Below are 13,025 nucleotides of genomic sequence, written 5' to 3' on the forward strand. Positions count from 1 at the left end.
ACATTTTCACGCAATTTGGGTGCTTAGATCTTGAGAAATCAGTACACAGAACAACCACCTCTGGCCGTAATGACGCCCTTGATACGCCTGGGCATTGAGTCAGAGATTGGATGGCGTGTACAGGTACAGCTGCCCATGCTGTTTCAACACGATACCACAGTTCAGCAAGAGTAGTGACTGGCGTATAGTGACGGGCCAGTTGCTCGGCCACCATTGACCAGACGTTTTCAATTGGCGAGAGATCTGGAGAATGTGCTGGCCAGGGCAGCGGTCGAACGTTTTCTGTATCCACAATGACCCGTACAGGACCTGCAACATGCGGTCGTGCATTATCCTGCTCACATGTAGGGTTTCGCAGGGATCGAATGAAGGGTAGAGCCACGGGTCGTAATACATCTGAAATGTAACGTCCACTGTTCAAAGTGCCGGCAATGCGAACAAGAGGTGACCGAGACGCGTAACCAATGGCAGCCCATACCATCACGCCGGGTGATACCCCAGTATGCCGATGACGAATACATGCTTCCAATGTGCGTTCACCGCGATGTCACCAAACAGGGATCCGACCATCACGATGCTGTAAACAGAACCTGGATTCATCCGAAAACATGACGTTTTGCCATTCGTGCACCAAGGTTCGTCGTTGAGTACACCATTGCAAGCGCTCCTGTCTGTGATGCAGCGTCAAGGGTAACCGCAGCCATGGTCTCCTAGCTGATAGTCCATGCTGCTGCAAACGTCGTCGAACTGTTCGTGCAGATGGTTGTTGTCTTGCAAACATCCCCATCTGTTGACTAAGGGATCGAGACGTTGCTGCGCGATCCGTTACAGCCATGCGGATAAGATGCCTGTCATCTCGACTGCTAGTGATACGACACCGTTGGGATCCAGCGCGGCGTTCCGTATTACCCTCCTGAACCCATCGATTTCATATTCTGCTAACAGTCATAGGATGTCGACCAACGCGAGCAGCAATGTCGCGATCCAATGAATGGCAATGGCGATAGGCTACAATCCGACCTTTAACAAAGTTGTAAACATGATGGTATGCATTTCTCCTCCTTAAACGAGGCCTCACAACAACGTTTCACCAGGCAACTCCGGTGAGTTGCTGTTTTTGTATGAGAAATAGGTTGAAAACTTTCATCATGTCAGCTCGTTGTAGGTGTCGCCTCCGGCGCCAACCTTGTGTGAATGATCTGAAAAGCTAATCATTTGCATATCACAGCATCTTCTTCCTGTCGGCTAAATTTCGCGTCTGTAGCACGTCATTTTCGTGGTGTAGCATTTTTAATGGCCAGTAGTGTACCTTTGTCCTGAAGTTCGCATGCCAGTCTACACCGCGGTGCCAAAAGTCATAGGATAGCGACTTGCACATATACAGGTGGCGGTAGTATTGCATACAGAAGATATAAAAGGTCAGTGCTTTGTCGGAGCCGTCATTTGTACTCAGGTGATTTGTATGAAAAGGTGTCAGACCTGACTATGGTCGCACGACCGGAATTAAGTGTTCGAACGGGGAGTGGTGGTTGGAGCTAGGCCCATGGGATATTCCATTTTAGAAATAATTAGGGAATTCAGTATTCCCAGATCCACAGTGTCAAGAGTGTGCCATGAGCAGCAGATTTCAGGCTTTACATCTCACTATGAACATTGCAGTGGACGATGGCATTCGCTTGTCGACCGAGACCAGCGGCGTTCGTGTAGAGTTGTCAGTGCTAACAGACAAGCAACACTACCTGAAATGACCTCAGAAGTGACTTTTGTCACCTTAGTATGTATGCAACATTATACAGGGGCCAAAAGACGAGTCTGGATGGGAAAAGATAAAATGCGATCAGTCATGCAAATGACAGAGAGGATTTCTTTATTTGTTGGTTGGTTGGTTGGTTTGGGGGAAGAAGACCAGACAGCGAGGTCATCGGTCTCATCGGAGTAGGGAAGGACGGGCAAGGAAGTGGGCCGTGTCCTTTGAAAGGAACCATCCCGGCATTTGCCTGGAGCGATTGAGGGAAATCACGGAAAACCTAAATCAGGATGGCCGGACGCGGGATTGAACCGTCGTCCTCCCGAATGCGAGTCCAGTGTCTAACCACTGCGCCACCTCGCTCGGTGATTTCTTTATTAACCGGTATTATGTTGTGTGTTGTATGTTCCCTGAAATGAAGAGGTGCATGATTTAAGTATACTCCTGACAAAAAATTGAAGAACTCGTAAGGAGAGCAGGAAAGGAAATGGAATTTCCTGGGTTGAGAAGGTATGTGTTGTCTTTCGGCATACAAAACCTAGTCCGATTTAAAAAGAACTTGGCAGAATTAGTTGACTTACCAGAACGACGTTGCACCTTGTCAGACTTGGGAATGGTGTCATAAGACCGCTGCATCATCTGCTGAGCAAGCTGGTCCAGAACGGTTGTAACCGGTCCTCCACATCCTGGATGCTGGCATTTGGCCGGAGTGGGCGTCCACACTGGTCCCAGACGTTACACTAGGTGGGGCTCTTTCTTGGCACAGGAGCGCCTCAACATCACGGTGGCAGTTCTTAGAGATATGTGTCCCATGTTGACGAACATTGTGTGTGTGTGTGTGTGTGTGTGTGTGTGTGTGGTGTGTGCGTGTGTGTGTGTGAACTGCTAAGGAACCAAACTGCTGAGGTCATCAGTCCCCAGACTTACACACTACTTAAACTAACTTATGCTAGGAACAACACACACAGCCATGCCCGAGGGAGCATTTGAACCTCCGGCGGGAGAGGCCGCGCAATCTGTGAGATGGCGCCTCCAACCGCGCGGGCACTCCGCTCGGCACGAGCATTGTCCTGTTGGAGAATGGTGCTGCGATGCTGTCGTATGAGAGGTGATACACGAGGACGCGGGATCTCTGTGATGTGTCATTGAGCCATTAGACTTAGCTCCATCACTATGAGCCGTGACGTGAAGCCATACCCGATGGCTTTCCACATCACGACGCCATAAGTAACATCGCTGTCTTCTTCTTTTTATTTTGCTTTCTAGGGTTGCCCCGTTTGTCTGTCTCACTCCATGGATGTACTGGACCAACTGCTGTACCATCTCGGGCGGTCGTCCCAGTAGTGGTTTCCTTTGCGATCGTCCATGTTGATACATTTTAGCTAGTCTTGTGGGGGTCCATCTTGTCCACATGATCTTTCCAATTTCTTTTTCTTATCTTTATCCATTTATTTATATTTTCTGTTCCATACTGTTCCATTATCGACGCATTTGCTCTTTTGTCCCACATGGTTACTCCTTGGATCTGTCTTAGTATCTTCATTTCCACTGCCATTAACTTTCGTTTTGAAACTTATCCCAGGCTGTGGCTAAGCCATGTCTCCGCAATATCCTTTCTTTCAGTAGTGGTAGTTCTGCAGGGTTCGCAGGAGAGCTTCTGTAAAGTTTGGAAGGTAGGAGACGAGGTACTGGCAGAAGTAAAGCTGTGAGGAGGGGCCGTGAGTCGTGCTTGGGTAGCTCAGTTGGTGGCCGGCACGGTAGCTCAGCGTGTTCGTTCAGAGGGCTAGCTTCCCTCTGTAACAAAAAAACTGAATTAATGGATCAACAAGGAATTGAAATGGGTGTCTTTCGACGTCCGCCCAGAGCAGATACAACGAACGAAAACGAACAAAACGAGATTAAGAAAAAAAAAAAGTTGGTAGAGCACTTGCCCGCGAAAGGCAAAGGTCCCGAGTTCGAGTCTCGGTCCGGCACACAGTTTTAATCTGCCAGGAAGTTTTATATCAGTGCACACTCCGCTGCAGACTGAAAATCTCATTCTGGAAACTTTCGTTTTATCTTTTTCGTTTTTTATGTAGTTTCTGCTAGTATCAAATCATGACGTACCATTGCTGGCGGGAGCTATGCCTCCGGGTGAGGTCACCCAGGCCAGACTGGTCAGGTGATGAGATACCAGACAAAGTGTAGTCCCCCTAAGTGGTTCCCTTCTTGGGCGTATGTGGGTGGCAACCAGCTAAGTCTGACATTATTTCCAGTTACTTGCGTCAAGCTTCATCTGTTTTCTTTCCTATCGGCCTTCCATGGCATAGGTTTCGACGCCCGAGGGTGTCTTCCACTTCCCTCTTCACCATCCACTGGCAGGGGAGGCGGAGCTCTATGAGTCGTACAGAAGGCAAGCCGACTTGAGGAGTGGCGGCAACGGCGTCGAAAAGCCAGCCTTCGTCGCCAATGAACAGCGGACAGTATGGGTGTACGAACCAGGTGAGTGCTGCCGTGGTCCGTACGCATAAACGTTCACTGAACGGTCGTTCAGGAGACACTGGTGGAAGCCCCTTGACTCGTCTGCGCGGTCAGTTGCTCGGCATTGCACGTCTATTCAGCCCCATACGTCTCTGCAGCCGTCATTTACCCCTGCCACCTACGGCCAGTGGCGCATCACAGTAGCTGGTATTGGACAGCACCAGTTTACCACCCACAGTATACAGTATACGGCACGCGAACTGTTTGCAAACAAAGCTCTGTCGGATATTTTCCGCCTTTGGCCCAAAAGCCAATGATCGTGTCCTGTATGTTAGACAAATCGCTCCATTTCCGCATTACGACGACGACTGCCTCGTTTTCCGCGTCCCCCCCCCCCCACCCCCATCCTCCCACCCCCACCCCACACTGCTAGAGCTGCCATCTGCCGTCTGTGAGTAGTTATTTCCAATTGATATCGCACATAGGGAGCTCTCGCGTTAATGTGACTGGAGCGTGGGTATGTTTAAAAATATTGCCTTTTGGTATCGATTCAGTATTATTTGATTGTTGTTCTTTGTGTGTTCACCGTAAAATGTTAAGTTTGTGGATCCATATATTGACGTACATTTCTCTGGGATTACCTGTACCTTGATTCTGTCGTGTTCTCCATTTCCGTGAACCAATTTTGTTGGAGGGCCCTACTTATACGCCTTAGTTCCATCAGCTTGATTTTCTGATCACTTATTTTACACTACTGGCCATTAAAATTGCTACACTACGAAGATGACGTGCTACAGACGCGAAATTTAACCGACAGGAAGAAGATGCTGTGATACGCAAATGATTTGCTTTTCAGAGCATTCACACAAGGTTGGCGCATGTGGCGACACCTACGACGTGCTGACATGAGGAAAGTTTCCAACCGATTTCTCATACACAAACAGCAGTTGACCGGCGCTGCCTGGTGAAACGTTGTTGTGATACCTCCTGGAAGGAGGAGAAATGCGTACCATCACGTTTCCGACTTTGATAAAGGTCGGATTGTAGCCTATTGCAACTGCGGTTTATCGTATCGCGACATTGCTGCTCGCGTTCGTCGAGATCCAATGACTGATAGCAGAATATGGAATCGTTGGGTTCAGGAGGGTAATACGGAACGCCGTGCTGGATCCCAACGCCGTCTATCACTAGCACTCGACATGACAGCCATCTTAGCCGCATGGCTGTAACGGATCGTGCAGCTACGTCTCCATGCAAGACAACAACCATCTGCACGAACAGTTCGACGACGTTTGCAGCAGCATGGACTATCAACTAGGAGACTATGGCTGCGGTTACCCTTGACGCTGCAACACAGACAGGAGCGCCTGCGATGGTGTACTCAACGACGAACCTGGGTGCACGAATGACAAAACGTCATTTTTTCGGGTGAATCCAGGTTCTGTTTACAGCTTCATGACGGTCGCATCCGTGTTTGGCGACATCGCGGTAAACGCACATTGGAAGCGTGTATTCGTCATCGGCATACTGGCGTATCACCCGGCGTGATGGTATGAGGTGCCGATGGTTACACGTCTCGGTCACCTCTTGTTCGCATTGAGGGCACTTTGAACAGTAGACGCTACATTTCAGATGTGTTACGACCCATGGCTCTACCTTTCATTCGATCCCTGCGAAACCCTACATGTGAGCAGGATAATGCACGACCGCATGTTGCAGGTGCTGTACGGGCCTTTCTGGATAAAGAAAATGTTCGACTGCTGCCCTGGCTAGCACTTTCTCCAGATCTCTCACCAATTGAAAACGTCTGGTCAATGTGTCGGAGCAACTGGCTCGTCACAATACGCCAGTCACTACTCTTGATGAACTGTGGTATCGTTTTGAAACTGCATGTGCAGCTGTGCCGCTTTCACGCCATCCAATCTCTGTTTGACTCAATGCCCAGGCGTATCAATGGTTGGTTGTTCTGGGTACTGATCATCATCTATGCACCCAAATTGCTTGAAAATGTAATCACATGTCAGTTCTAGTATAATATATTTGTCCAATTAATACCCGTTAAGCCGGCGAGGGTGGCCAAGCGGTTCTACGCGCTATAGTCTGCAACCACGCGACCGCTACGGTCGAAGGTTCGAATCCTGCCTCGGGTATGGATGTGTGTGATGTCCTTAGGTTAGTTAGGTTTAAGTAGTTCTAAGTTCTAGGGGACTGATGACCTCAGAAGGTAAGTCCCATAGTGCTCAGAGCCATTTGAACCATTTTGAATACCCGTTTACCATCTGCATTTCTTCTTGGTGTAGCAATTTTAATGGCGAGCAGTGTAGGCTTTGTTGCTTCGAAGTAGGTATTAATCGTCTGTCTGGCGACTGTACTTTAGTTGGTTTGTTAGCAATGAAACTGATGTTGTTCGTCTACGTATGCAAACGGTTTAGTGTCAAGAATTTGCAGATGTGTCTGCGTGTTTTCAGTTCTGGCTCTCTGGGCCACCAAAGCTGCGAATGTGCCAGTTCCCATTGCCTCATCGGTGATTCAAAAATTAACACCAAACCATTTTTTGTGAAGCTCATACACTGAAGCGCCAAAGAAACTGGAATAGGCATGCGTATTCAAATACAGGCAGAAGACCGAGCTGCGGTCGGCAACGCCTATATAAGACAACAAGTGTCTGGCGCAGTTGTTAGATCGGTTACTGCTGCTACAGTGGCAGGTTATCAAAATTTAAGTGAGTTTGAACGCGGTGCTATAGTCGGTGCACGAGCGATGGGACATAGCATCTCACAAGTACCAATGAAGTGGGGATTTTCCCATATGACCATTTCACGAGTGTACCGTGAATATCAGGAATCCGGTAAAACATCAAATCTCCAACGTCGCTGCGGCCGAAAAAACATCATGCGAGAACGGGCCAACGACTACTGAACAGAATCATCCAACGTGATAGAAGTGCAACCCTTCCGCTAATTGCTGCAGATTTCAGTACTGGGCCATCAACAACTGTCAGCGTGCTAACCGTTCAGCGAAACATCATCGATGTGGGTTTTCGGTGCCGAAGATCCACTCGTGCACCCTTGATGACTGCACGACACAAAGCTTTACGCGTCACCTGGGCCCGTCAATACCGATATTGGACTGTTGATGACTGGACATATGTTGCCTGGTCGGACGAGTCTCGTTTCAAATTGTATCGAGCAGATGGACGTGTACGGGTATGGAGACAACCTCATGAATCCGTGGACCCTACATGATAGCAGGAGACTGTTCAAGCTGGTGGAAGCTCTGTAATAGTGTGGGGCGTGTGCCGTTGGAACGAAATGGGACCCCTAATACGTCTAGACCCGACTCTGACAGGTGAGACGTACGTAAGCATCCTGTCTCATCACTCGCATCCATTCATGTCCAGTCTGCATTCCGACGGACTTACGCATTTCCAGCAGGACAATGCGACATAAACATAATTGTTATAGTGTGACTCCAGGAACACTCTTCTGAGTTTAAACACTTCCCCCTGGCATCAAACTCCCCAGACATGAACATTATTGAGCATATCTGGGATGCCTTACAGTGTGCTGTTCAGAAGAGATCTGTACCCTCTCGTATTCTTACGTATTTCTGGACAGCCCTGTAGGAGTCATGGTGTCAGTTCCCTCCAGTACTACTTCAGACGTCAGCAGAATCCATGCCACGTCGTGTTGCGGCACTTCTGCTACCATTAGACAGGTGTATCAGCTTCTTCATCTCTTCTGTGTATTTCACTTACAGGTAAACAAGATATCGTTTCAACAGACACTTCTCATACGGTCGCTCCAACTTTTCTATTCCATCCGAATAAAAGGTTTTCGGTGCGTCAGAAATGATTTGGCAGCCTGAACACGCATCATGTTGTGTTCACCAGTGAGCGTCTTACGCACCCATCGTGCACACAAAAACTGGTACTTGAGACCTTCACTAATAATGGTGTGAATGGATCCGACACTTATAGTTAGTTCCCTGGATAAACCTTCCACAGAAATATGCCGGTTCTCACGAATCATGGCGTCAGTGCATACAACATTCTCGTCAGTAACGGCCGTATTGGAGAGACCAGAGCGTTGCTAATCTGTGACTGACGTACGGTGCACTTCTGAAGGCATCTACCCACTTGTACACTCTTCTCTCACTGATGGAGCTATCTCCATCCCTTTCCAACATCCTTCCATGGATTTGTCGAGGTTTTACTCTCTCCGACCACAAAAGTCGTATTACTGTTCGCTGTTCTTCTACGGTGCACACACACGTAGGGACGCGGCCATTTTGTTTCACCTGCCTTTCCTATTCATCTTGTCATGCCATCTGTCGGTATATACCGGAAGTTTCTAAATGCGTGCATCTTCACTTCCCGGGAGTTTCAAATGCGTGACGTGTTACGTGCATTTAACACTGCAAGTTTGCTGTTATTTCACGAATTGCCTCCGTGTATCCAATGCCAAAGAAAGCAGGTGTTGACAGATGTGAAAATTACCGAACTATCAGTTTAATAAGTCACAGCTGCAAAATACTAACACGAATTCTTTACAGACGAATGGAAAAACTAGTAGAAGCCAACCTCGGGGACGATCAGTTTGGATTCCGTAGAAACACTGGAACACGTGAGGCAATACTGACCTTACGACTTATCTTAGAAGAAAGATTAAGGAAAGGCAAACCTACGTTTCTAGCATTTGTAGACTTAGAGAAAGCTTTTGACAATGTTGACTGGAATACTCTCTTTCAAATTCTAAAGGTGGCAGGGGTAAAATACAGGGAGCGAAAGGCTATTTACAATTTGTACAGAAACCAGATGGCAGTTGTAAGAGTCGAGGGACATGAAAGGGAAGCAGTGGTTGGGAAGGGAGTAAGACAGGGTTGTAGCCTCTCCCCGATGTTGTTGAATCTGTATATTGAGCAAGCAGTAAAGGAAACAAAAGAAAAATTCGGAGTAGGTATTAAAATTCGCGGAGAAGAAATAAAGACTTTGAGGTTCGCCGATGACATTGTAATTCTGTCAGAGACAGCAAAGGACTTGGAAGAGCAGTTGAATGGAATGGACAGTGTCTTGAAAGGAGGATATAAGATGAACATCAACAAAAGCAAAACAAGGATAATGAAATGTAGTCGAATTATGTCGGGTGATGCTCAGGGAATTAGATTAGGAAATGAGACACTTGAAGTAGTAAAGGAGTTTTGCTATTGGGGGAGCAAAATAACTGATGATGGTCGAAGTAGAGAGGATATGAAATGTAGACTGGCAATGGCAAGGAAGGCGTTTCTGAAGAAGAGAAATTTGTTAACATCGAGTATAGATTTAAGTGTCAGGAAGTCGTTTCTGAAAGTATTTGTATGGAGTGTAGCCATGTATGGAAGTGAAACATGGACGATAAATAGTTTGGACAAGAAGAGAATAGAAGCTTTCGAAATGTGGTGCTGCAGAAGAATGCTGAAGATTAGATGGGTAGATCACATAACTAATGAGGAAGTACTGAATAGGATTGGGGAGAAGAGAAGTTTGTGGCACAACTTGACCAGAAGAAGGGATCGGTTGGTAGGACATGTTCTGAGGCATCAAGGGATCACCAATTTAGTATTGGAGGGCAGCGTGGAGGGTAAAAATCATAGAGGGAGACCAAGAGATGAATACAGTAAACAGATTCAGAATGATGTAGGTTGCAGTAGGTACTGGGAGATGAAAAAGCTTGCACAGGATAGAGTAGCATGGAGAGCTGCATCAAACCAGTCTCAGGACTGAAGACCACAACAACAACATCCACAATATAGTCTCTTTGTTACCTTGTGTAAACGATCTTACAATTGTGTCTGAGTCTGCTGTTATGCTGGGTACAACCGATGTCTGCATTTGTTATGAAATTTTTGTGCTTCTATGTGCAGGTAACGCTCTTTGGAATTTTGATGGCGCTGTAGCACTTAAAGTTAAAATGGTTATCGAGTACTGGTAATATGGTGCAATATATCAGAAGACCCACAGTCTGTGCAGAAGGCTAACCTTGGCGTTTTGCTTATGTATCACGGGGTCACCATCCTCCTGGTGACACCGTCTTCACCTGCTGTTGCCTCACCAAAGCTGCGCCGTGAACGGTAGCGCGAAACTTCTTGTGCCGAGTCAGCTGAAACGCTCGTGCCATGAGTAGTCTTGTATCGCCACAAACTCCACAGTCATGGCTGCTACAGGGAGTTGGGTAACGACAGCCAAAGTGGACGATCGTGTCGGTTATTACTCTAATCAATTATTGCGAAATATTGTTTTACGAAAGAGTTGCGTGGCGGCAGTAACAACGATCCGTCACATGTATAAGGACGTTGTTCAAAAGCTTGCGAAACGCCAAATTACTGCACCATTAAGTTGTTGGTCGTCGACAGCTAACATGAACGGACGACGGTGGCCGTCACTGTTCAGATTTTTATATGTAACAAGTTATCAGAGAAGTCCAGGCGCCGGCCGGATCCGAGTGCGGTCGCGTAAATGGGCAACTGTTAGGGTCATAAACAGAGTTCGACAACGTCATGATTTTCAACATTAATGTCATGTTCTGCAATACATATTTAGAAAGTTTAATGTGCTGCGTTAATAAGCACAGCACCTAATAAAAGGCATCCCTTGGATCAATAATTGTGTGCTCTTTGTTGGAAAGTAAAGAATTTGCCTGCGGTTCACACCGTTACAACGCCATTTCTAATCGAGGCCTCGAGCAGCTGCAGGAACATCTTTATAAGACGCGAGGTAAGTGCTGTAGATAGAAATACCGCGAGATGTGCTTGACGAAGGCGCGGATAATCTGTTATCACCAGACACCGTGGTATGTTACTATAACTAGTGAAAGGTGTTGAAGGGGGTCTAGGTTTCAAACCTTTGCGGGTTCCTGTTCTGTTACCATTGCTTGGACATTATTCTCCCAAGCCAAGAAATCTGTGTTCGAGTCGTCCTGGTTTCCCACGAGCAATAAAGCACATGCGTTATCCCCCCGTTTGCGCTGGCTCGTTTGGTTATTTTCCGGTGGAATGATATCTTCCCTTGGATGAAAAGAATTTGTTTGCACTTAGAAACTGCACAGATCTTTTGAGCACACGTCTGAAGCGCTTCTCTATTTTCGTATCCTTATAGATTCTGCTTTCTGAGTTTCCTTGAGTCTGCGTGTTAAAGCAACATGTTGACTTGAAATGAACTATACCTCGCATATGATCTCGGCAGTCCCTCATAGCTCATTAAAACTCTGAAACCCTGCATCAAAATATACGAGGGTATTGGATGGTTTGTCCTGAGTCGTGCTTGGATAGGTGAACTACCAGGGAGTTTCATGATCATATTCATCTACACTCCTGGAAATGGAAAAAGGAACACATTGACACCGGTGTGTCAGACCCACCATACTTGCTCCGGACACTGCGAGAGGGCTGTACAAGCAATGATCACACGCACGGCACAGCGGACACACCAGGAACCGCGGTGTTGGCCGTCGAATGGCGCTAGCTGCGCAGCATTTGTGCACCGCCGCCGTCAGTGTCAGCCAGTTTGCCGTGGCATACGGAGCTCCATCGCAGTCTTTAACACTGGTAGCATGCCGCGACAGCGTGGACGTGAACCGTATGTGCAGTTGACGGACTTTGAGCGAGGGCGTATAGTGGGCATGCGGGAGGCCGGGTGGACGTACCGCCGAATTGCTCAACACGTGGGGCGTGAGGTCTCCACAGTACATCGATGTTGTCGCCAGTGGTCGGCGGAAGGTGCACGTGCCCGTCGACCTGGGACCGGACCGCAGCGACGCACGGATGCACGCCAAGACCGTAGGATCCTACGCAGTGCCGTAGGGGACCGCACCGCCACTTCCCAGCAAATTAGGGACACTGTTGCTCCTGGGGTATCGGCGAGGACCATTCGCAACCGTCTCCATGAAGCTGGGCTACGGTCCCGCACACCGTTAGGCCGTCTTCCGCTCACGCCCCAACATCGTGCAGCCCGCCTCCAGTGGTGTCGCGACAGGCGTGAATGGAGGGACGAATGGAGATGTGTCGTCTTCAGCGATGAGAGTCGCTTCTGCCTTGGTGCCAATGATGGTCGTATGCGTGTTTGGCGCCGTGCAGGTGAGCGCCACAATCAGGACTGCATACGACCGAGGCACACAGGGCCAACACCCGGCATCATGGTGTGGGGAGCGATCTCCTACACTGGCCGTACACCACTGGTGATCGTCGAGGGGACACTGAATAGTGCACGGTACATCCAAACCGTCATCGAACCCATCGTTCTACCATTCCTAGACCGGCAAGGGAACTTGCTGTTCCAACAGGACAATGCACGTCCGCATGTATCCCGTGCCACCCAACGTGCTCTAGAAGGTGTAAGTCAACTACCCTGGCCAGCAAGATCTCCGGATCTGTCCCCCATTGAGCATGTTTGGGACTGGATGAAGCGTCGTCTCACGCGGTCTGCACGTCCAGCACGAACGCTGGTCCAACTGAGGCGCCAGGTGGAAATGGCATGGCAAGCCGTTCCACAGGACTACATCCAGCATCTCTACGATCGTCTCCATGGGAGAATAGCAGCCTGCATTGCTGCGAAAGGTGGATATACACTGTACTAGTGCCGACATTGTGCATGCTCTGTTGCCTGTGTCTATGTGCCTGTGGTTCTGTCAGTGTGATCATGTGATGTATCTGACCCCAGGAATGTGTCCCCTTCCTGGGACAATGAATTCACGGTGTTCTTATTTCAATTTCCAGGAGTGTATAACGAGTGTTCGTATCGAGCTGACCTGGTGCGTAAACTTCTCAGACTCTAAAATATGCCGGC

The sequence above is a fragment of the Schistocerca serialis genome, chromosome 7 (genome assembly GCF_023864345.2).
Source record: "Schistocerca serialis cubense isolate TAMUIC-IGC-003099 chromosome 7, iqSchSeri2.2, whole genome shotgun sequence".
NCBI classification, from domain to species: Eukaryota; Metazoa; Arthropoda; class Insecta; order Orthoptera; family Acrididae; genus Schistocerca; species Schistocerca serialis.